General features: G+C 58.7%; 1 protein-coding gene across 1 annotated transcript in view; it reads left to right on the forward strand.

Moving 5' to 3' along the window:
* Positions 1–24,974, forward strand: part of FAM53B (family with sequence similarity 53 member B) — a 72,953-nt gene that overhangs the window by 43,065 nt on the left and 4,914 nt on the right. The gene's annotated exons all lie outside the window — the stretch shown is intronic.

Genomic DNA, 24,974 nt, shown 5'->3' on the forward strand with positions numbered 1-24,974 from the left:
TCTCCAGGCAAGTCCTTTGGGAGCAGGGCTTCTAGAAGGCAGGGGGCCCGTCTTGCTGATGGCTGACTCCGTGGAAGTCAGGACAGCACGCCGTGCACAGTGGGGACTTTGTGGCCGGGGGTGAGTAAAGGAAGCTGAGTGCAGGCCCCTTGGGCCCTCCGTTTCAGGTCATCCTAAACATTCTGGGGTCTGTCAGCAGGGGCTGCGTGAGGGACCTGGTGGTCTGTGTCATGTGTCAGTGCTCAGGTTTGCTGACCTGGGGCAGGGGCCAGATGTCTGCAGGGAAGCTCCACCAGCTGTCTCTGCAGCGCTGTCCCCGCAGAGTGGTCAGGCCGCAGGGCAGGAAGTCAGCTGAGTGTCTGCACGGCACTGCAGGAAGCCAGGAGGCCTCTAGGCTGGGATAAGCATCGCCGGGGAGGCCTGGCAGAGGAAGAGGAAGGAGAGTGGGTGCTCAGTCCGGGTCCCTGGTGCCCGTTTGTGGGCTGGAGGTCTTGTCCAACAGCTGAGCTTGCCGTCACAGTGCCTGTGGGTCGGGAGCGAGACTGGCGCCAGCCAGCGCCTTGGACTCCTCCATGGCCCTCCTCAGCTGGGTCTCTGCCTGGCCTGTGCAGCACCGAGGCCAGAGCGGGAGGATGCCAGGCGGAGGCCTCCATCCAGCTCCCGCCCTTGCCGCCTTCTCCTGCCCTGTTGCATCAGGTGGAAAGGGAACATGAGGAGCTGAATTGAGGTGCTGGAGGCCTCGATTGCTGGCAGGAGCCTGGCAGCGTGGCCATGACAGCCTCTGAGGGAGGGCTTGGGGGGACCTGTATCCGCCGCTCTACCTCACGGCTGCGCTTGTCGCTGTGCCTTTGGCTCTGGAGTGGTTTGGGCAGGAAGCAGGCTCTGAAGAGAGGTTGGGGGGCTGTCAGGAAAGGGAGGTGTGTGGAACCCAACAGTGCCCCTCATTGTCCTCCCAGTGCCCGTCAGCCCCCGCTGCTCTTCCTTCCTTCTAGGAAGAAGTTTGCTTCTTGGGCTCGTTGCTGAAGGCGGGAGAGGGGTCCGAGTCTGCCGCACACAAGGCCTACTTTAGGAGGAACCCTCTCCTTTCGGATGAGCCTGCACCTTCTACAGCGAGTGCCGGCGGCTAAGGGCGGTCGGCCCCATGCATCTGTGCTCTGGGGCTAGAGCCCGGGAATGGCTCCTTGGTAGGAACGATGTCCCCTGTGCAGCTACTCCCTCGGGGAGCGTGAGGTAGAGGAGGAGCAGTGACTTTGGAGTCCAGAGCCCCTGCCTCTCCACTCTCATCAGGTAGCCACGCTGAGCCTCAGTTTCCTCATTGGAAGATGAGGATAATATTAACTTACCTCAGAGGGTTGGTGTGAGGATCCCATAAGCCAGAGGCTGTAAAACGCCTGGCCACGCCTGGCCACACTGCAGGCGCTCTGCAGATGGTAGCTGCTGTCGTCCTCACAGTGACCAGCCCCGCTCCCTTCACCGTCACCACGAACACCACCGCCTTCATCACCACCACCACCCCTCCCCCTCCCCCCACCCCTTCCCCCACCTTCACCATCGCCATCACCACCATCCTTTAGTACAGAAAGTGCAACCAGAACACCTTGAACACTTGGCCTCATGCCTGACTCTGAACCACAGGGGCAGACAACTGTCCTGTCACAGGTGCCGCAGTGACCTGGGCTTCTGTCTCCTCACGAAGGCGCTTTACCTTTGGCCTTTTCCATCTGGTAGTGAGTTTTCCGGTAGGAAGAGGTCCCATCTCCTTAGGTTGCCATCTCCTTAGCGCTCGCTCAGAGTAAAGCAGAGCCTACAGGATCTCAAAAGTATCCTGTGCTCAATTATAATACTAAGAATAAAACATTCTGGCTCCATTAGGGAGAAAAGTTGTCTGGTAGATAATTATGTTGTCTGTACATGTCATCAAATCATCTTTTTATGACTTTAGTTCTTAATGCCGTAAATATCCCAGTAGACAGAAAACTGGGATCTGAGAGCACAGTGGAACAGGAGCCAGCGCGGGGGGGCGAGCGGGCCCTGGGGGTCGTCCCCACCCCTGCTGTTCCCTAGCTGAAGGATCCTGGCCGCACGACTTTTCTGGGCCTCAGCTTGTTTAGTTTTGAAGAATGGGGCCCGGGGCGCCTGGGTGGCTCAGTCGGTGAAGCATCTGCCTTCAGCTCGGGTCCTGATCTCAGGGTCCTGGGATTGGTCCGTTGGGCTCTCTGCTCAGCGGGGAGCCTGCTTCCCCTCTCCCACTCCCTTTGTGTTCCCCTTTCTTCTCTCTCCCTCAAATAAATAAATAAAATTAAAAAAACAAAGAAAAATAGGGCTAACAATATGTCATGTAGAGGCATTGGGAGCAGTGAGGAGGGGTGGCTTGGTTCCCGCTACCAGCGTGTTTGCAGTAGCTGTTGGTGCTTTGGGAGTCTGGGGGAGTAGAGACAGTGCCATGGCCCTTTCGGTGCATGCCAGGGAGACCCTGAGTGCTGGGGAGGGCCGCTGTCGGGTCCTGACTCTGGCCAGCTTCCAGTCGGGTCCTGTTCGTGGCACGAATCCTTCGTACAGTCATGTGAACGTGGACTCGGGCTTGATCCAGAAGTTTGTTGAAACTGCCGTTGTCCAAATCCTTGCAGTTGTCGGGTGTTGGCAATACCCTGTGGCATGCGGTGGGGGAGAAATAGGTTGGGAGAAGCAGCTGCTGACTCACGTGGAGGTGAACCGGCCAGGACTGCTCTTCCGGCTTCCCACCGCAGCCGCGGATGCCTGGGCCAGCGAGCCAGACAGCACCCTCTCCAGCCGTCCACCATCCCCCATCCCGGCTGGCCAGGACGGTGGTCCAAGGGTGCCAGGTGGGTCCAAGAACAATTTGGGGGCCTCTGCCAAGGTTGGGATGCTGGGGTCTACTGAGACAATGGTATCTTCCTCTGGGAAGACAGTGTGAAAACTTCAAGTAGTCAAGGATGGTTTCCGGGCTCCCGGTTTTGAGAATGAAGAGGTACAGAAGGTTGTAGTTGGAACTCGTAAGTCTCGGAGCTTTGAGGGACCGGAGTCTGGTCCCGTCCATTGTCTATCTGGAGAAGGTGAAGAGAAGAGGCCCCTCGCCCAGGGTCACATAGTGACGCAGTTGATGACAGGGCAGTGACTGGCCCTGGGTCCTCCATCGCTCCCGTCGCCTGCCCTTGCCCCAACCTGGACACCCTCCCCTGCGGGCCTGCAGCTGTTCTTGCAAGTGGGTAGGAGGTAGCTGTCCTCTGCCACTGGTTCCGTCCTGTCTGCTCGGCCCTTGCCCCGAGCCTCCCAGTGCCTCTCCTGTTGCGGCAAGCTCTTCCCACTGGTCTCGCCAGTGACACCGCCCATTCCTCAAGGGCTGGGGTGGTGCCCTGTCTTCCCAGGGCGGCCTCCCATGATGGCTGATCCCAGCGCAGCCTCTTAGTGGAGAGAGGAGCCCTGAGCAGTTGAGGCAGGTGGCCGTGTCCAAGTGCTGGTTGCACGGCCTTCAGCTCTGGGACCTTGGGCAAGTCACTGGGTCTCTCACCCCGTTTGCTCATCTGCAGAGTAAAGATTAGACACACCTCGTGGGGCTTGGTGGTGGGAGCACAGGTCTACTCTTTATTATTATTCCGCTGCTACTATTTTAGGGGGTTTTCCCTCCGGAAGCTTCACGACATGATTCTTGAGGTCTCCTGGCAATGCTCTGAGGGGAGCTGGCCGGAGGCCCCTTTTGCCGTTTTACAGATGGGGACATGGAGGCTCTGAGGGGGGTGGAGAGGAGTGGTGACTTTATGCCCCGCGCTGTCGGGCGGGGCCAGCGCACAGCAGGCTCATCCCTGCCCCTAGTCCTCCTCCTCCCCGGGCTTTCCCGTCCACAGAGACTGGGCTCATGGGTGCTGGGGTCAGGGGTCTGGAGGCGGCCACTGCCCTCCCGTCCTCCCTCTCCATTTTGGGGGTTTCCTGCCCCACGCATGGCCCTTGGCTGTGCCCCGGCCTGTGGCCTCAGATCTGGAGTTTCTGACAGATGTTCTCAGAGTCAAGGAGCCTTAGTATCTGCGTTTCCTCCCAGAAGCTTGGGTGCTCCCTGCACCCTCCGAAAGAGGGCTTTCTCAGGGAGGAAGAGCGTGCTGTTTTGCCTGGCAGAAACAAGCAGATTTTCAACATCTGAGGGAGGCCCGAGAATGCAGAAGTCTGGGGGTGGCAGCCCGGGCCTCAACCTGCCTCAGGGGCATGTTCCCAGCGCATTTCCTGTTCACTGTCTCCTCACCCGCACCCACTTCCTTTCCCATCCCTGGCTCCGCCCCGACCACCCCGCTGCCTGACAGCTCGGAGTCCCGCTCCTGTGCTCCCCGTTCGCCTCCCGCCGTCCTGGGCGCTGCAGGGAGCCCGGACCCCGGGGCGGCGCCGTCACAGCTGTCCCGTGCTTCCTCCTGCGGGCGTCTCCTGAAGCCAGAGATGTTTTCTTGGCTCGTTCTGGGTCTGTCCTCAGCTCCTCCGACAGGTGCGGGCAGGAGCAGCCCTGGGTGGGGAGACGTGGGTCCCCCCACTGAGGGGGCGGGGTGGGGGGGGGAAACGAATGATGTGGAAGGAACACAGGATTTCTTCGCGCTCTGCTGCGCCCTAGCTGTGACACTGGGCACGTCAGCGTCCGTTAACGTGTCCGTGACTTTCACTTCTCTCCGTACAGCTGTGTGAGGACTTACTCTTGCTCACGTGAAGGACCAGCACAGATGGATGGTCCTCAGCAGGCTGCCTTCCCTTCCTGCTCATGCTGAACAATCTGAACGAAACTTAAGAGTTCATCTGGGGCCTCAGACTGGACCAGTCATTAGCCAGCTTGCGGCCCCAAAGCACCTGACTGGCACCGTGTGGGGCTTAGGAGCAGGAGAAGGAGCCGAGCACGGGTAGGGGGTGGAGGGGGCCTCGGGCATCTTCTGGGATGTGGGGAAGCTTGTATGGCTTCCTGCCAGCCATTCACTAAAGCTACTGGGGCTCAAGTCCCCCATTTAGGACATGGGGATGATAGTAGAGTCCCTTAGGGAAGTGGCACAAAATAAATTTGATGACAGTTGAAAAGCGCTCGGCAGAGCAGCCAGCACAGACCGCATGGTCTGAAAACACTGGCCCTAGTACCGCACTCAGCACCCCTGACCTGAGAACTCCTCAGACGCAGTGGCTGGTCCCCTGCTCTGGGTTCCTAGCTAGGGCTTAGTGCCAGGCGATGGGCCTGGCAGGAAGCTGACCAGGTCACTCTGCCGTGGCCCCTGGCCACCTTGGATCCGTGGATGGAGCCTCACTTTAGACCTGGAGACAACAGGGACCACTGCGTTCAGACTGACTCTTGGCGTGTCGTAGGCACTTCTGCGGGGGGCAAAGATGCAGGCCATTCTCTCAGAATTCCTGGGCAGCTGTCATGCCCTGCTTCTAGCCTTCCCTAAAGTAACCCTGTGACTCCCCCCAGCAGGGCAGTTGACAGTTCCCGTGGGGGAAGAGCCACAGAGAGTGACCTTTACCACTCATGCTGGGGGAGCAGGACACAGAGTCATGTCCACCATGAACCTGAGCTTGTGTCTTTAGCCCTTGGCCTATCATCCCAGAGGCCCAGGGCTGGGAGTAAAAGGGCCGAGGGAGTACATAGCAGGTGGAGCCATGACCGTGGGAGCACCCTGGTTTGGGGCAGCTGGTCAGAAAGCCGTGGTGTTTGTTCCCAGATTCCTTCCTTCTGCAGAGCTGCACGTTCCTCCTCCCTCTCCACACGCCTGCTCACGGCCTGCGCGGGGAAGGTGTTTGAGCCCCCGAAGGGCCAGAGCAAGTTTCGTCTGCACCAAAGCCACGGCGGGAACATTCTTACTGCACCTGGCAAGTGCCTGGGCGCAAGCGAGCTGCCCTCGCGTGTCCCGGGGGGCGACGCTGCCACAGGGAGACCAGAGCTTCTCAGCCTCGGCACTGCTGGTGTCTTGGTCTGGATGGTTCTCTGTTGGAGGGCGAGGGGCTGTCCTGTGCTGTGGGATCCGTGCTTCTTCCCACCTGACGCCCACAGTCCCCGTGACCTCCGGAGTCCGGACAGTCCCTGGGGTGACGTAGTGTAGGTGGAGATCCACAGACTGGACTGAAAGGTCTTGGCCTCCCTGGTGGCTGCAGTCTCTGGGGCCCTGTTACGTGCCTGGCCTCCGACCGGAAATCTGAGCCTTCTGAACTAGCAGTGCCTTCTAGGCCCTACTCGGCAGGAGCACCACTCCGGGGGGATGAGCTGGGCCGTGGGGCCTCCTGTTACCTGAAGAGGGGTTACAAGGCCTGCTGCCCCTGGGCTGGGTGTGTTGGCTTTGTTGGCCCATGCTTTCTGTCTCAGAGTCTGCGGCCCCAGGAGCTGGGAACCACGGCGCTGCTGTCTGCGGGCTCGTCGGCCCGCTCTGCCCGAGCCCCTCCAGGAAGAGCAGGCGAGCAGGCACTTGGCCAGGCAGCTGCCAGCAGCGTGCACTGCTGTCTTTCATGAGAAAAAGCGCCAGCGTCCCACTGCCAAAGCAGAGCCATCTTGCCTATTAATCAGGACTTCAGGGTTCTTGGAACCGTCTTAGCAACTGCTTGGCACAAGCCCTACTCGACTTACCATCACCTGTCTGCCTTGAGAGCTGGCCCCTCCTGGGAGGCTGGAGGAGGAGGGGGAGGGAGGGAGCTGCCGCCCGCTCATCCCAGCCCCAGAGCCCGTTTCAGGGGCCGAGGCTGCCCCTCTCAGTGGGGCCCCAGGAAGCACTGGGTTAGGATCAGTGTTGTTTTTGTTTTTTAAATTTTTTTTTTAAAGATTTTATTTATTTATTTGACAGACAGAGATCTCAAGTAGGCAGAGAGGCAGGCGCGGGGGGCTGGAAGCAGGCTCTCTGCTGATCCCAGGACCCTGAGATTATGACCCAAGCCGAAAGCAGAGGCTTTAACCCACTGAGCCACCCAGGTGCCCCCAAGATCAGTGTTGTTTTTGTTATGACTCTTGATTTTCAACTTTAAAAAATTTAGAAAATGGAAGCCTGACCACTAGTCCCCGGTCTCCTTCTGAGGAAGAGGAGAAAGGAGCAGGGGCAGGGTGAGATCAGAGCAGGGCGTGATCAGAGAGCACGGTGATGGAGAGCCCCCGCTGGGCCTGGCTGCCCCTTCCTGCACTGAGGGCTCAGCCAGTTCCTCAAAGGGCCACAGGGGCACCCAGGGACTCCCCCGCTGAGACGGAGCCTGGTCACTGTTGTGCTGCTCTTAGCCCCAAGGGAGGTGACCACTGTTGGGGTCTTTGTCTCAAGGGCCTGACTTCTGCCCTGTAGACAGACATGCATACACCTGGCTCCTTTTCCTCTCATTCAGCGGAGGATTGGAGGGGCAGACCCCTCGGAATCTGGGTGTGGCAGGGGCCATCCTCACCCCCTGCAGGGCAGGTGCTCCAGCAATGCTGGTCCCCATAGTAGCGGGACCCGAGACACCGTCCCTTCCATCTCCCAGTATCCCGACCAGAGGCGGCTCCGGCTGCCCGCCTCCGCATCTCTCTGCCGTTTCGATCGCCTCTGCCATCCCCGGCACCTGCCTGCCCTCTTCGGTCAAGCTCTCGGGCTTTGCTCATCTCCCTAGAAGCCCCCTCCCGACATCATCTGGGAAACAGACATCCCAAGCCTCCCTCTATGGCACAAACCTTTGAGCAGTATAGTTCGGAGACGTTCTTTGGGGCGGACCTCATACAGCTCAGCTACCCTGGTAATTTGGAGAAGAGCTGCCGAGTGCCACACAGGTCAGCCGGAATTAACATGCGTTTTGCCAAAAGAACAGAGTTGCCCCCGTGTCTTCATCCATTGCTGGGCAAGGCGCTGTCCTGGAGTTCTGAAGGGCGCCGGGAAGGGAGGCCGCAGGGCAGCAGGGGCACCCCCGTCCACTTCTGGGGGTTCTGATTGGTCTCATGGAGCCAGAGCTCCTTGGTTTGCTGGCAGAGCTTCTGACGGTGGTGGCCACTGGGCAGTGCTGTGCTTAGCGGTCTCAGTGTTGGCAGTCACAGGGCATGGCTGTGTGCGCCATGTACATGCTAGCCCAGCAATTCTGCAAGGGAGCACGTATCCTCACTGCTTTCCAGTTGAAACAGGCCCGGGGGGACAGAGTGGGCTTTGGATAAACAGCCAAAATGGGGCCAGGCCTGGGTCCCTTCTTTGCACCAATCATGACTGTCTCAACAGTCCGCGTCCCCTAGCTCCCTGGCTTGCTGTCCCCGGGTGTCTTGGGAGCAGGCATGGATGGTAGGTGTATCCCAGAGGCGTGTCAGCCCTGCAACAGGGCCCATTCCTACCTATACCAGGGTTGCCCTGTCTTCCTGAGGTTCAGAGGATGCAGGGAGCTCTAGAATGTTCCACTGGTCCAAGGGGCGGATGCCCAGGCGGGCCCTGCTCCTTCCACAGGCCCCTTCCTCCCAGCCTGCCAGTCGCCGCTGGAAGAGCCGGGCATTCAACAGTCGCGCCTTGTCTCCTGAGACCTCTGTCTTTGCTCCACCCCAGGATCAGCCTGGGACGGACCACGGTTTTAATTAGCCTCGTTTGGGGATGGCGGCTTGGAAGCCCTGGGAGGTGAATGCGGCCTGCCTTGCTTTTGGAATCCACTGCCAGTGGACACAATGTAGCTGTAGGAATGAAAATGAGGGAGAGAATGGCCCACAGGCTGGGCTTTTTAATTGGCACCGTCCTCCCGGCCCTGCGCCCGCCCGCTGGCCCTCCCGGGGCTCTGTTTGGGCGGCCGGACCTGGGCCGCGAGCGGTGGAGCCTTTCAGAGCGTCAGACTGATTTAAGTGGCCCCGTATAGATGCCGGCAGCCCTCGCTGAAAGGCGCCGCGCGGTCCCCTCATCGAGGAGCCCTGGGAATGTGTCCGCCACCTGCGCGTCGTGAATGGCAGTAACCGCCCGGAGCCCCGCCGGGCAGCCTGGGCTTCAATGGGCCCTGGGCCCTGCCCGAGAGAAAAGGTTTTTCTAAAGCTGCAATTAATTTCTTTCCCCCAATCAATTGAAGGTTGCTTTCTTGTTTTCAGCCGGGTGAGCGGGACGCGTGATTCTCTGCTTCCCCGCTAACCTGGGCGCCGACAATTGATGTCCGTCTCAAGAGACAGAGAGTGGCTTTATTTCTCACCGGCTGTGGAGGACGGGACTTTTTTGTGTTGTGTGTGTGTGTGTATGTGTGTGTGTGTGTGTGTCTGTCTGTCTGTCTCCCTCTTTTTCTTTCTCTAAGATCATCTCAAGCTAATAGTGAGAAAAAAGGCATGTGAGCGATTCTGCCCAGGCAGGTCCCACAATACCTTCTGGAACGTCCATTTTTCTTGCTTTCATGGGAACACTATGAGGTCTCTCTTGGAGGGGACAATGGCAAGATTAAAGAGGGAGGGAGCGTGAGGGAAAGCGGGAAGTAGAAAGGCTGTTCAGCCGGACCGCTGGAGAGCTTTATGCCGCAATTTAAAGGGGTTTATCCTGGACGCCCCCGACCCTGCCAGCAGGATTGGCGGAAACCTCTTGGTTTCTACTTAGTTTTGCAGTGAGAACCAGTGTTAAGTGCAAAAGAGAGAAACATAACTGTGAGGGTACATATGTCTGGGTTGGGTGCTGACCCACAGGATCTCAGGTTCCTTGTTCACGTGGGGACACTGCTGGCAGGACGTCAGCCTGGCCGCTGTTGTGCCTAAGCCGGATGCCTCAAAGCCAGCCTGAGCACCGTCTGTCTCTTAGGCCATCAGGGTGTCCCCCGCACCCAGGCCGGTCCTCCTATGGAGGGGAGGGGCCAGACTTGAGAAGTGGCCTCTGGGACTGTCTGGGCTGTCACGGCAAAATCCCCCCGGCCCCTCTGCCCCAACCTTGGAGCTGGCCTGCTCTGGCCTCCAGGAGAGATTTTGGCGAGAGGGGAAGGTCTGTCGCTGTGGGTTTGTCCACGGGCTCAGCTTTCACCCCCTCTCGTCTGGGGCCCCAGCCTTGTTAGGATCCCTGACCTGCTTGCTGGGCCGACTGCTGCTAAACCTCGGCACAGTCAGTATGTGCCGCCCCGAGCCCAGAGACATGACCACTGGCTGTGACTGCAGTGACCGGCCGGTTAGGGCCCCCCAGACTCACTGTCCCCTGAGGTGCACGGGTGCGTTTCGTTCAGATGGGAAAGGGCCACGCTTGCTCACTGACCTTACAGGCTCCTCAGCTTCCTCATCCCAAAGTGGAGGCTAAACTTTGCCTCCTGGGGGGCCCCTCCTGGGGGTCGTAGGGGAGCAAGTGAGGCCACGGGTACGGAGTCTCTGCTGTCTGCACTTAGTAGGTGCACAGTTCAAGGGAGATGTCAGCAGCTGGTTTTCTTAAGACGCACCTAAATCTGTGCTTGGAAGATGGAGGGCAGAAGGAGGCCCAGGGGCAGGGACCTCCCTTGGGGGTGGGTCAGCCTCTGTCTGCTTTTGTCCTAGGCTGTGGTGGCAGCTCCGCAGGGATCTGAGAACCTTATCGCTCGAGGTCCCCATGGCTCCGGGCTCCCCGTTCTAGGTGAACGCAGGCCTCTGCCCGTGACACACAGTGTGGCTGCCCCTTTTGTGGCAGCCACTTGCAGATGGAGAGTGAGGGACTTCCCCCTGGGTTCTGTGCTTTTTCCAAAGTGTTACACATTTTTATTTTTGCAAGAGAGAAGTAGGCTCATTTCCTGACTTGGGCTCAGCCAGGGTTGGTGTGAGGCCAGAGCCTGGGGCCCCAGGCCTGGAAGCTGGTGGCCTGGTGGTGGGCACGTCCTGTGTCCCGCTGCAGCTCGCCTCACCCTCCTGCACCAGGAGGGCCACTGGGGTTCAGAGTCAAACGGACCGTGTCATCATCAGTATAGGAATTACAGCATCTTGAAGCAATTACAAGATGGCGGTGCTGTGTGCGTGCGCGTATGCGTGTGTGTGTGTGAGTGTGAGCGGGAGACAGATGCCCGCACACCTGCATGTGCGCGCGTTTATATCTATGGGACAGAAGGGAGCGAGGGCCGAGGGCTGACCTGGAGGCCCCGCCGGAAGCCTGGGACTCTGCGCACGGAGGATGTTGTGAGGGCCCTCGGCTGCTTCCTTTTGTTTTGTCTTGCTGGTTCGCCGCCTCCTTGCACTTTCAGCCGTTTCGCCCTGACACGTCCTTCATCACCTGGGGGAGGGCTGCAGAGGGAAGTGATACACTCACGGCCTTTGCCCTTTCCTCCCATCCGGCCGAGGGCCTGGCCCCGCGTGGGGTCAGCCTGGGCGCACCCTCCCGCCAGCCTCTGGCCTGGCTGCCACCTCGCTGGTGTCCTGGATCAGGGAGGCCCTGCCCTTCCCCTGGCTCCCTCCTTACAGCGCCTGGGCACCCGGCCCTGCCGGCAGACCGCCGGGGTTCAGGTCCTCCCCAGTTGCTCCCCAGGTGGCCTCGGACCCCCGACACCAGTGGCACAGCGCCCCCCGCACCGGGGTGGTTGTGCGGGTTCAGAGGGCAGTCCCTGTGAAGACGCTCGCCGTCAGTGCTCAGTAAACATTAGCCCTACTGTCCTGGGAGGCTCCACAGCTGTTAGGACACAAGAATGAGCCCCCAGAAATGCTGACTTTGTTCCCGAGCAAGATAAGATTCCAGGGGAGGACGGGCGGGATTGACGATCGCTCAGCCTTGTGAGTCAGTTTTCTATACATGAAGAAGTGTCTGGACTTGAGAGTGGTTTAGGGCAGCTCCCAGCCCTGCACATTCCCCGGGAGCTGTTTGGGAGTCCCTGTCCCTTTGGAATTGGTATCAGTACCAGGTGAGGATTGCTGGTGGCTCTAGGTGGATAGAAATCAGGTTGGGTTTCTATTCTGAGTTTCTCTGGCATGATGGGTAAGGGCACAGGCCTTGACCAGACAGAGCTGGGTTGAGCCTGGCCCGGCCACTGCCCCCTCTGTTGGAGTTTGCGGAGTCAGTCTTGGGCTGTCCAGGCATACACGGGGCTGCCGACAGTTCCTGTCTCGGGGGGAGGGGGGGGCCTGGGCATCCACCTCAGGTAGATTAGCTCGGAGGGTCAGGGCTTCTTGGGCCTTCTAGGAGCCTCTTGAGATGTGGGTGCCGTGTTTGTGTATCCTGCCAAACATTTAAACAGTAACGAACAAAGGAGAAAAAATAGAAAGGGAAAAAATAAGCCTATCAGGAAATTAACAGTTATGCCGAGGTGTGTCCCTGAGAAAGTCAAAGGGACGGAGACCCGCCCTGGCCAGCGCTTCCGGAGTCTGTGGTCAGGCCTCCCAGAGGGAACTACATTCTTTCGGCACAGGGATGCCTTAACGGGGCCATCCACACGCACCCTTCCGCATGAGGTCAGGGTCGTGATTCCCATCCTGGCTCTAAGAGTGGAAATGACTCGTCCAGAGTCGCTAAGCTAGAGAACGCAGACGCTGCCGTCCATCGGGGTATGTTCCGGGCCACACCCTTTCTGTTGAAGCTGGGCCTCCTCAACAGGCCTTTATGGCCCTCCTGGGACCTCTGGTGCCCTTTAAGCCAGTGTCTCCCAGATGCCTGCTCCTGGCCTGGACTCTGGATTTCCTGCTGGCTAGGTTTGGCCTGGTCCTGTAGGAGAAGCCAGAGCCCCTCCCAAGCTGCCCCATCCTTGCCCAGGAGCCCCTGCGCTAGGGGTGCCCGGTCAGCAGAGACCGAGGCGTGCCTTGGGCTGGTGGCCAGGAGCATCTAGAAGTCCAGTAAGCACAGCGCAGCCTCCCAGATCTGTGCACCCTCTGGCTTCTGCGGTGGCTCCAGTCATTCTTTCTGCGGCTCAGAGGAGCCTGCAAGAGGGGATGAGACCTGCTCAGGTGACCCATGGGGCACTGGGCAGAGTTGGGACTCTGAGCCAGGTCTGCTGTCCAGCTCCTCCGAGATGCAGGCCCTGCATGCCGCAGCACTGGATCTGGTTGGAGAGAGGGAACTGGAATGCGGGTTGTCCTGGGAAGGGCACTGGTGGGCCAGAGACCAGGATGAGTCCCCCTGGTGACTCTCTGCCCTACCCCAAAGTGAAGCCCTCAGGTGAGGCAGTCCTCTCATGGGGCCTCGGGCTTAGGAGGACCAGGACCCCATGCACTGCGTCCCTGCCACTCATCTTGGCTTTGCGGGTGGGGACAGCCGGCCCTGAGAAGCAGAATGTGCCCAGGAATGTCCTGCCGCACCCAAGGCCAGCAGGCATGTCCGTGGCCACCTGCCGGGCTCGGGCAAGCCAGGACATGCTGGCTGAGCCCGGCTGGGCCGCTGCTGCTCCTCGCCCCCACAGGGCTCCAGTGGCCAGTGTGGGCCCACACCGCCCCTTTGCCCAGCATGCCTGCGATTCTGCTGTCACTGTGAGTCCGGGTGGGTGAAAGGCTCTCCTGCCGCTGCTTCCTCCTGGCGCCTCCATCCTGGCACAGCTGGGTACCATAAAGCGGTGTCGAAGCCCACGGAGTCGGCCCCCACGTGATCTGATTTCCTCACCATCACGGCCCCACGAGAGCAGTTTTAGTTCCCCATTTTACAGATAGGGAAAGTGAAGCTTAAGTTGCATAAGGAGCTGAGGGAGACCTGGCTTGACGGCAGGGGCAGGGCTCCCCCGCAGCTGGTGGCTGCTTCAGCCTTGTGCCCGGGAGCCCAGCCCGTCCCTCCAGAGCCCGTGGGTGTGGGCCTGGGGGCTCCAGGACCGCGTGCGGGAGGCCGGGGAGGGTGTTGTGGCTGCGTTCCAAAGGGGAAGGAGGTTTGTGAACAGGGTGATCCTGGCTGGGGGAACGTAGCCCCAGAGGGAGCTGAGGGGGCAGGGGGGCCGCGGGTGAGGTGGGAACAGGGCTGCTGGGGCTGGGGCTGCTGCCATGAGATGTTTGCTCTTCGCAGAGGCTCGAGGAGGAAAGTGCTGGGTCAGGTTTGAGCCCTGATGAGCTGAGAGGCCCGTGAGGACATTCACGGGACCCCCTAGGTCTGGAGCTTAGAACAAGGTCTGGCCTCAGAGCGGCTGTCTGTGGCCCCTGGGGCCGAGGAAGAGTTCTGATTTGGATTTGGGGCCAGGCCTTGAGTCATGTCAAACCTGGTTGGGCACAGCGGCCTTCCTGGGCAGAGCGGGGACACCCCGGGCTCAGGCAGAGCGACTCTGTCATTGCACAGATGGGCCCAGAGCTGGCAGGACTTTCCCAGGGCACACCCAGCATGTGGCAGGCTGGAGCCCGAGGCCAGGTGCCTGCGTCCCCACCAGGGGCATCTCGGGTTACGCGGTCCTCGGAGGATGCTTGTTGCCTCCTGCCTTCTGCAGCCTGCTGGGAGGCCGAGCCAGCAGGGGCGACCCTTGGGACCCATCCGTTCCCAGAACAGAGGGCAGCTGGAGGCCCAGAGCAGGGCGGGTTTGCCCGAGGCCCTCCTGAGTGGTGCCTGGACGTCGTGTCTGATGCCCCTTCTGCGGACTGTTCTCCTGCCTGCCGCGCCTTCCCGGGAAGCCGTCGCCCTTGGACTCCTATCCTTTGACCAAGTCACAGATCTGGGAGGGGGCCCAGGTCGTCTGCCACGGGCCCCTTTGTGGTGAGGAGCTCCTCTGGGTTTAGGGAGGAAGCCCAGCTTCGTGCTGCGGAAGTGAGGGCCGCTGGACATTTTGTGCACGTCCCCTGGGGCCTCTTCTCAGAGGAGCTTGGCAGAGCAGGGGACCCCTTCTTCGGGGCCCCAGGACAGCCCTGCTCCCAGGCTTGCCCTCCCACTCTGGCTACATCACAAACGCCGAGTGGTGGGAGAGCCGGGGCTGTCTGTGACCAGCCAGGTGGTGGCTCCTGGGAGCAGGCAGGGCTGTGGGTGCCCCCTGGGAAGCCAGGCTCATCCCAAGGTGGGGAGCCCTTGTCAGCTGAAAGGGGCAGCCCCTGAGGAGCTTCTCGACGTCGCTTCTGTCGTTTTCCACGTGGTAAATCCGGTAGTTGTGCTCCTGCGACGTGTGCTTACCTTCATGGCTCAAACTTTATTGCCGCGAGGAGAGATGCGGTCCCCCACCCAGCTGACAGTGCGGCTGCAGTTGACACCTGGAGCTTTGTCTCTGCGTCTCCTCTGTCAGATGGAGAAGTGACCACGGCCGGTGGAGACGGCGGCTCCGGGCCGCACAGCACGATCCTGGACGCCAGGCCCAAATGTCCGTCTCCGGCGTGTGTCCTAGAGTCCCCTCCCCGGGGCGCCGGGGCTGGAGTGTGGCAGGCTGGAGGGCCTGTGCCTCCCCACCCCCTTGTGGCAAACTCGCAGCCTCCTCGTAGCGCCCGCCGCTGGCAGGGCCGGGCAGCTGCTCCGAGCGAGCGGCTGACACCCACCAAACTGCACGGGGGACGCGGCGTCGCGTCGGAGAGCAGGGGTTCGGGGCACCAAGCAGCCCCCCAGCCCCACCTTGGGTTTGCCCACAAAGCCTGGCCCTGCTCCCCTGTGGAGCAGGAAGCCCCAAACCAGCCTCTGCCCGGCGGGCAGGGAGCCACGCGAACCTCTGCGGCAGCGAGAGGTTTTCCAGGGATGCCCCGGCCCCGCCAGCCGTGTTCTGTGGAAGCGCCCTCGGGCCGCTGAGCCCGCCGCTCGCCCACCGCCCACACGCAGGGGTCTGGCACATGTGTGGCCCGCTGGCCCGTCCGGGGCTGGCGCTGCTTGGTGTTTTCACATCCCGTGCTTGTATGAACCTCAGATTTAATTTGGTGATTATTAAGTGCAGGAACTCGGGGCTGGTAGGGGCTTTTCTTTCCCGCCCAGTTCTGCAAAGTTCCATTTTCAGAAATGCACAAGCCTCGTTCCTGCCAATAAGAAGGGAAGCCAAAAAGAACTTTGATGAAGAAACATCAAAATGCTTTAATATGGAGATTGGGGGGGCCTCCTTTTTTTTGAAAATGGAAGTGACCATTTGAATAAGATTTGGGCCTGTGGGTCATCCTTCTCGGAATTTCTAACTCCGTGTGTATTCTCCTCTTAAAATTAACACACACATACATATATATTTTGTTTTTTGATAGTACCTTCATGTGTTCAAAAATTAAAATAATAGTGGAGAGTCTTGCCTTCAGGTTAACTGCTACTTGGTTTCTTGTGATCCTTCTAGAACTCCTTTATGCAAATAGAAGCAGAGGATAATTTCCCTTTTTTGTTTCCCCTCTCTTACACAAAAGATTACCTGCTTTATCTACTCTTCTGCACTTTGCTCTCTTAAAATGACAGACCCGGGAGGTGTTTTTGTGTCAGAGCCAAGCTGCAGGATGTCCTGTCCTGTGACCATGGCCCCTCTTTCCCAGGCTGCCCTCCCGGGCCCCCGAGCCTGTGCGGGCGTGCGCAGCAGTGAGCTCCGGAGCTCCTGCGTCCTCTCAGACATGCAGGTGGGGCCTCCTGGAGATGCAGTCCCCCAGGAGGGCCGCTAGGCCAAGGGTGGCATGTGTGTGTCACCTTGAGGGTGTGGCCCCAGTGACGTTATAGGAGCCACGCCCCCCAATGTTTTCTGCAGGTGGCGCATGTCCCCACTGACACACCGGCCACACGTGAGTTTTGCCAAGTGGATGAGTGACACATGGTCTCTCTGCGACACCTTAGTTTCCTTTCCGTCGGCGGTCAAGCTCTGCTCTTGTCTCTCTGAAAGCTGCAGGTGTCCTGAGCTGGGTTCATTTGTCTTTCTAAAACAGTTGAGTTATTATCGCTCTTTTTCTTCTCAGTGGTGTATTAGGGAGATGAGTTTTTCCTGGCGTATGAGTTACAGATCTTGATCTCTAATTTGTTCTTTGTCTTGGGCTTCGCTTTTGCCGTTTTTTAACAGCTTTATTAAGATACAATTCACATGCTGTACCCTCCACTCATTTAAAGTGTACAAGTTCAGGGGCACCTGGCTGGCCGAGTGGGTGGAGCATGTGACTCCTGATCTCAGGGATGTGAGTGAGAGCCCATGCTGGGCATAGAGATTAAAAATGCGTTTAAAAAATAAATTAAAAATCTTGGGGGGAAAAAGTGTACACATTTTAGTGGTTTTCATATATTCCTGAATGGGTATATTCCCGTCAGTGTGCCAGCGGGTCACTGTAGCCCATCTTAAAACACTTCACCATCCCCCAAAGAAGCCCCATACCTCCCAGTAATCACTTCCCATCACCCTCAGCCACTCCGCAGCCCCAGACAACCTAAAATCGACCCTCTGGATGGGAAGTAGCCAGTTCTGGACTTTCCGTGTAAACGGGATTATGCGGCACGTGGTCTCTCGTGTGGCTTCCTTACTCAGCCTGATGTCTCCGTGGTCGCATCTGTGGCAGCAGGTGTCATGGCTTCCTCCTTCTATGTCCAGACAGTGCTCCATCATCCAGACAGACTGCATCTTGCTGATCCGTTCTTTGTGGGCAGACAGCGCAGTTGTCTCCACGTTGGGAGCGTGGTCAGTGATGGCCCGTGAACATCGGGCTCACATGTTTGTGTGGACATGTCTTTCCTTCTCCTGGGTATGTACCTATAGGGGTGGAACTGCTCGGTCACATGGTAGCTCTGGGTCTCATGTTTTGAGAAACTGCCAGACTGTTTTACCAAGTGGCCATACAATTTTACATTCCCTCTGATGCTTGTGGCATTTTTTGACCCGTGTATGTTTTTATAGAATTTACTATTTTATGAATCTGGATGTGGAGTTTGAGAAAGGTCCCTCTATCCCAAGATGATAAAGAAATTCTCCCATGTTTCTGGGCCTTATCCTGCAGTGTTTGGCCCTCGTGGATGGACTTTATCATGGATGTGGCCTGAGTATGGAGCCAGCTTTTCTTTTTCTTTGTTAGTGGCCCCCATTCATCTCAACACCAGTGCCTGAAAATTCTGTCCTTTACTCTCTGCTCTGAGATGCCACCAGCACGGGTGCTGAGGCACTGAGGGGATGTCTCAGTCTCTGCGCGTCTGCACGTGGTAGGGAACTCTTCATTATTGAGGCTCTCATTCATATATGCCTTTGTATCTGGTAGAAAGAGTGTCTCCTCTGTTCCATACAGTTTTCCTGATTAATCTCTCCTGTTAATTTTTTTAATTTTTAAAAAAGATGTTATTTCTTTATTTGACGGAGAGACAGTGAGAGAAGGAACACAAGCAGGGGGAGTGGGAGAGGGAAAAGCAGGCTTCCTACTGAGCAGGGAGCCCTGTGTGGGGCTCAATCCCAGGACCCCGGGATCATACCCAAACCAAAGGCAGACACTCAACCGCTGAGCCCCCGAGGCACCCCTCCTGTTTATTTTCCATTAAAAACTTGAGAATCACTTTGTTTGAAGATGGTTGGGTGGGAGAGGGTTGTGTGCTATTGATATTTTACATTGAGATTGCATTCAGTTTAGGAATTTACTTGGGGAGAATTTGCACATTTTTGAGATCCAAGTCTTCCTGTCTACAGCACACCGTGTTACTCTACTTCGTGCAAGACTGCATTTGTGTTCTTGACAGTTTTCTTCGTATCATTTTGGCCAGTTTTTACATTTCTGTTCCCAGAGATTGTACCTTTTGTGCCACTGCCATGTCTTCTTACTTCTGAAAGCAGGTTTGGATTAAAAAGGGCATTTGGGGGGTGCCTAGGTGGCTCAGTGTGTTGTCTCTGCTTTTGGCTCAGGTCATGATCTCAAGGGTCCTGGGATCGAGCCCCGCATCGGACTCTCTGCTCAGTGGGGAGCCTGCTTTCCACCCTCCTCTCTCTGCCTGCCTCTCTGTCTACCTGTGATCTGTCAAATAAATAAATAAAATCTAAAAAAAAAAAAGGGGGTAGTTGGGGGCGCCTGCGTGGCTCAGTGGGTTAAGCCTCTGCCTTCGGCTCAGGTCATGATCCCAGAGTTCGAGGCTCATGTTCACATCGGGCTCCCTGCTCAGTGGGGAGTCTGCTTCTCCCTCGGCCCCCAACCTGCTCTCGTGCTGTCTCTCGTACTCAAATAAATAAAAAATTTAAAAGGGCAGTTGGATTTGGCCCCCTGTGGTACAGATTCTGTTCCAAAACCTGAGCCCTCTGGGCCCGAGTGAGGTGTGGGGGCGGGCGGCAGGGGCTCAGGGTCGCCGGCGCCGTCATTGGCCGTCTCGGTGCTCTCATTTCTGCAGACAGTGCTAGGACTTTGGGGCTCTTCTTAGCCTCCTTGTACAAATGAGAAACTGAGGCTCAGAAGTTTAATGGTTTGCCAGGGTTCCACAAAGGGCACCCAGGAGCTGGGATTCCAGCCCTGGCTTGTCTAGCCTTTTCTGGGCCGCTGTTCTGCCTGAGGATCAGCTGTTCTCCAGAGCGCAGCCTGGAAGTCAGAGGTCTGGTCGCATGCCAGCTAGGCATGCGACTGGGGGCGAGTCCTAATCCCTGGTCTTGACCTCTGTCTGCCAGTCTGCAAAATGCAGTTGTTAAACTGGTTGACGATTTGCTCATTTTTCCATAAAGGATCCTCTTTCTCCGGAAGTCACTATTTGGAACAGGGACACAGAGCTGCGAGGGCCCGATACTCTGTAGTCTTTGCTCCCTGCGTCCCGATGTGGCCCTCAGATCACCCAGCTCCAGGCATCTGGACAGAAACCATGCCCTTCCGTGCTCTCCAGTCCTGTTCCTGTAGGAGCTGCCCCCGACACCCTAGGCATCCCGGCAGCATGTTAGCCTTGGCCTCCTGCCAGAGCCCTGTGTGCTTTGGAAAGGCCCCTGGACTTTTGTTAGGCAAGGAATTCTCCTTACTCCAACCCGAGAGCAAGGTGGTTTCACAAGTCCTGTCCTGAGTGTGTGCTGGCTGGGACGCATGCCGCAGAAACAAAATGTTGGTTTTCTGATTGCCAGAGTGCTGGAAGGCCCTTTCGCATTGGCTTCCATACCTTCTGTGTCCGGACGGGCCATCTGCCCCCTGGGGTCCCGGTGCAGAAACTGTGTCTGTCACAGTGTGGCCTGGGCCGGGGAGGGGGGCACCATTCAGAGGGCTTGCTGAGCTCTGGGCCACCAAGGCCTGGCCTTGCCCCCGGCAGCCTGGGGCCCCCCGGGCTGCGCAAGCGTGCAAGCCAAGCCAGGTGGGGCTCACCACGTGTGTCCTCCCTTATGCTCCCAGGCTGCTTTGAGCTCCTCGCGTGAGCGGGCACCCGAGCCAGGCACTGGGGTGCAGGTCAGGGCTGCGTGGGGCTAGTCATGGCACACACAGGCTCATGGATGGCTTCCAGAGGGGATGATGCAAAGATGGGGTTTGGGTGAACAGAGCCTGCCAGGTAGAGAGGTGCTCAGTAAACTTGTGTGGCCTCTGCAGAAATAAATTGTGGAAGTGGTGGTCCAGGAAGCCAGGGACATCCTAGTAACTGCCAGGGCTGTCATTATGCCCCAGAGATAGTTGCTGGCTCCCTGGGATTTTGATTCTAGAACCTGTGATCTGGGAGAGAGCCCCAGGTAGCCAGTGCCAAATCAGCAGGGCTCACTGGGCCCCAAAGGCTCCCCTTGGGGCAACTGTTTCCTATTTTTGCGGGCCTATCTGGGTTTCCCTTGTTTCTGTGGGTAGAGAAACAGTCTAGGCTCGAAAAGGCTGCCTCTTGTAGAGTCCAAAGGTAAGCATTTCATAGAAATGGGCTGGGCCTTGACACAGGCCTGTGCGAGCAGCTGACCCGCCTGGCACAGAAGTGTGAGCTGGGCTGCGGCAGGGCCACGATGATAAGGAGCACAGAGTGAAGGGCCAGCCTTTACAGGGCCCTGAGCAGCAGTGTCCAGCACAGGCCGTGCCGCTGGGCTCAGGCCTCTCAAGCCCCAGCATGTCACCCCGCTGCCCCCCGCCCAACAGTGCTGACCCTGGGCAGCCTTGGCAGAAGCTGCCCCCCCCACCCCAACCTGACTCCTTGGGCCCCAGAGCTTCCTCTGAGACAGCTGGCCTTCATGCAAAATTCAGATTTGCCAGAGATGGATTCTCGTTTGGCCCAGCATGTGCTGGGACCTTTTTTTCTTCTCCAAGACATTAAAAACAACAGCACCAACAACAAAGGACAAACCCACCCCCAGGAAATCTCATGTCTTGCCTCCTTAATTGTTTCTATGCCAACGTCCAGCATAAATGAGACTTAGAAAACTTCCAGGCCACTAGCCATCCTCGTGGTCTGGTGCTCTCTTGATGCTTGGAGAGTTGTGTTCTCATCAGAGTGTCTGTTTGGGAAGGAAGCGGCCTCTGCTTCGCCAGAGCCCTGGACCCAGCAACTTCCAGCAGAGCGACTGCAAGGCCCCGGGCAGCTCAGGCCAGGAAGGCTCTGGGTCCGATGATCCTGACTTGTAAGTTGGGCTTCTTTAGGGCCCTCTTTCTAGAGGGAGTAGAGGTAGCTCCCTCCAAATCTGTGACACAGAGAGATCTGTAAAGCTGGATTGAAAAGAGGGGGACAGGCTTCCACAGAGGAAAAGCCAGGTGTGCTTGTCTAGTCCAGCAGCCAAAGCTGGAGTGGGGGGCTCTCGCAGGGCTCGTCTGGGAAGGCGTGCGCCTCGGGGGGCATGTGTTATCCCAGTTCAGTGCTAGCTGTAAGGCTCTAAGGCGCGCTTTGTGGGGACACTATGCCCAGGACACAGAACAGCCCAGGAGAGGGGTCCCAGCAAACAGCCGGCCGTGCTCCTGCAGCCGGCCTCTGGCCAGGACCCACATTGCTGTTCTGGAAAGTCAGCAGTGGGGGAGCCAGACTTGGGCCCACTTCCTCCAACTCCAGAAGCTCCTTCCCGACTGGTCCACCGCCCGTGCTAGGTTCAGGCGTGGGGGGGTTCAGGGCATTGGGGGGTGGCCAGGGAGACGGGCATGAGAAGAGCTTGCCCTCTTCAGGGTAGGACGGTCGGGAGAAAGGGGACCTGGCACTCCAAAAGTCCACGTTTGCCCTTGTCCTTGCGTGGGGTCCCCCGACCGCTTCCTCCACCGTCTGGCATCCTGGAACTCTTCTCAGGAGAAGTCTCTTGTTTCCCTACCCACCAGACTTAATGCTCTGGGTCTTTATTGGTAAAGCCTGTGGTGCAGTTCAGCTTATAGACGACTCTGGGCTCCCTCCATTGTGCCCCTCTAGGCTAGCATTAAAGCAGTGACACTGGAGGAGCGACGTGAGCTTGGGGCCCAAGTTGGTGCATGCAGCAAGCTGGGGCTGAGTGTCTGTTGAGGTAATGTGGGTTTCCTGGGGGCAGGAAACCAGTCCATCTGGAGGGACCTTGACCTTCCTGGACTCTCCACAGTGTGGGTGGTTGGGGGGCGGGGGAGGGACTGGGCGTCGAGAAGGGAACTGGGCCTGGCAGATGAGGTGCTGTTGCTGCCCAGGATCTGGTGGGCCTCTGTCTACAAGGAGGACCACACAGACTTTCACTGGGGCTGCACCGCGGAAGGTGAGGACCTTTGTCTCTGTCCCCAGGGCCGGGCCAAGGCCTCCCACCCAGGAGGATGTAGGAATGCGGAAGAGGGGCCCATTGCTCCTGGCTATGAAACCCCGGGGGACGGTTGGGGTGGGCTGGAATGTGGCTGGCTAGAGCTGTCTGGCGGATCTGATGGGAAGATCTTGACGTTTAGGGGCCCCTTTTGGAAGCTGCCCCAGACTCTAGGACTGGGGTGCTGAACAGTGTTTCCAGCCACTAGCCTGAGGCCATGGCGATGGCTGCTTCTGATCTTGGTTACCTGAGCAGGCCTGTGCCCAAGTGGGTGGCCAATCCCTGGGCCAGGGCTGGGCCTCAGGAGAGCAGAGTTTGGGGTGGGGGACTGTTTGTCCCGGAGCAACCATTTCACCATGGAATGATGTGTTCATGTGGCGCTTTGAACTTGTTAGCAGCTTTTCCCCAGACATTTTTGAGGGCACGCAGGCCTCGGGGCCTCCAACAGGCCCGGGCAGTGTTCTTCTGTGGGAGCCGGGCTTCTGGGGAGTGTGAGCTGGCAGGAGAGGCTGGGCAGGACCCTGCCCCCAGGGCGCGGTGGGCACAGGTAGCCCTGGGCCCTGGGCGTCGGCACAGGGTAGGCTCATCCGGGCTGGAGTCCGGGCAGGACGTACACTGCCGCATTGTGTCGGTCACGTTCCTCCCTGGCAGGTGGGACTTGCCACCAGCTGGGGCACTCGGCGGGCTGGTCTCATTTTTTCCAAGACTGTGGCTGAAATGGCTGAGTTTTGAGTCAACAAAGTTTTCAAGGTGACATTGGCTTTGCAGTCAAGCAGCAGGTGCCTTTGAGGACTTCTCAGGGGTGGGGTTCGGTGACACCCTGGGGCATGCTTGTGTCAACATTCACCAACCACACCTGGCAGATTCTTGCCCTCTTGCAAAGCAGAAAGGACCTCGTTATCCCAGACAGCTGCCGCAGGGTAGCCCCAGGTGCCCTGGGCCACCCCTTATCTGCCGGGTGTGCTGAGGTCCGTAGCTCGGAGGCTCTTGTGTGAGACCCTGGTACTCATTGGTGGCAGAGCCCAGGTCTGTGATAGCCTGTCCCTCCTCAGCTCTCTCCAGGGACTACATTAGGCAAAGGCAGGAAGGTCCCAGCAGACTGGGGTCCCCAGCGCCCTGCTGCTGGTGCGGCTAATGTTTAACCTGATTAGTGTGCAGACACAGACGGTCACATTTGCCATAAAGCCAGACGCAGAGTCCTCCACCCCCTCCACTTGCACCTTTACCCTGCTGCCCCCCACCCAGGATCTGTGGCGCGGGGGGGGGCAGTCTGAGCAGCCAGGGAGGGTGAACGCAGACTCGGGAGCGCTTCCTGTTCAGGTTTTCGCCAGCCTTCCCACTGTTGCCACGTTGGGGCTCCCAGCAGGTGTCCGGCACGCTGGGGTGAACGGCCGTGGGTGATCCCCAGGGCCACTGCCTGTGACCCCCTTCGTAGCACATCCGGCTCACATCAGACATTATTACTCTGTAACAGGTGTCACTCGCCACTCTCTGCATGTCCTCACACAACACAGCTCCTCTAGGGCCAAGAGGCTGACTGTGCAGCCCGGCAGCAGGGCTGGGTCGGGCTCCTTTGGTACCTGGGCTCCAGACATGTCCCCACCTTGCTTCTGCAACTCTGTGTGCAGAGCAGCTGGGGACCCGGGCTGAGGTGGAGGTTGACAACACTGTCCAGACAAGGCCATCCGCCCACTTCCTTCTGTCCTGGCTCAGGTCTAGGCAGGAGAAGAGAGTGGCTGGAAGGCAGGAGGGGCCTCCGAGACCCTCCCATCTGGAAGGCAGAAGGGGCCCCCCAGACCCTCCCATCGCGGGCGTCTGGGGCCTCCACCTGCCAAGAGTCAGATCACGTTCTAGTCTGGGAGCCGTCTCTAGCTCCCCGCAGCGGTGGGGAACGGAATGTGCACCGTGTGGACGGTGGCCTTGCTGAACCCCACGGCACCCCAGGCCAGGGGACGGGAGGGCCCCCAGTCCGCGGGGACCGTGACCTGGGCTTCCACCAGGCCCGGCCAGGCCTCACAGCTCTCACCCGTGGCCTGGCCCTTCTCTCTTTGATCCCAGCCGGGCTCCCAGAGTCCCCCGGCGCCACCACCCACCCCCCCACCCCCGCCCTCCGGGCTTCACCTTTCTTGGTTAGTCACAAGATTCCAAGGAAAGCAAACCCATGAGACCAGTTTGCTCCAGAGCGTTCGGGAACAATGAGCGAGCCCAAGAAAGGCACAGCCACTTCCTCCAGAGAGGGTGGCTTTTCTTTTCCGTCGGCTGATCCTGTTTCAGCCGCTCGTTTGCCATGACAGCCGGTGGTCGTCCTCCCGCCGAGCGTCTGTGAACACCGCCGAGTGTGTGTGAGCACCGCCAAGCGTGTGTGAACACTGCCGAGTGTGTGTGAGCACCGCAGCCTGTGAAAGAACCGGGGCCCTTGGGACACGCCTGTGATCTCGGCGCTCCCGGTCCCCACCTCACGCCCCAGAGGCCTCTCCTCTGCCCTCTAGCCCATCTCTCCTTGGGTCCCCTTTGAGAGGAGACTGTATGGCTGCTGGTCCTTTGGGGGGTCCCCAGAGCGAGGCTGTGGGCACCCCCAGCTGTCATACCCCTCTGTCCCAAGTCGTGCTCTGTGGTGAAAGCAGGCGTTTAACCTCACCCACTTGTGCACAGGACTGGGCCTGCCCCCAGAGGTCCCC

The sequence above is a fragment of the Mustela lutreola genome, chromosome 4, assembly GCF_030435805.1.
Source record: "Mustela lutreola isolate mMusLut2 chromosome 4, mMusLut2.pri, whole genome shotgun sequence".
In the NCBI taxonomy this organism is placed as follows: Eukaryota; Metazoa; Chordata; class Mammalia; order Carnivora; family Mustelidae; genus Mustela; species Mustela lutreola.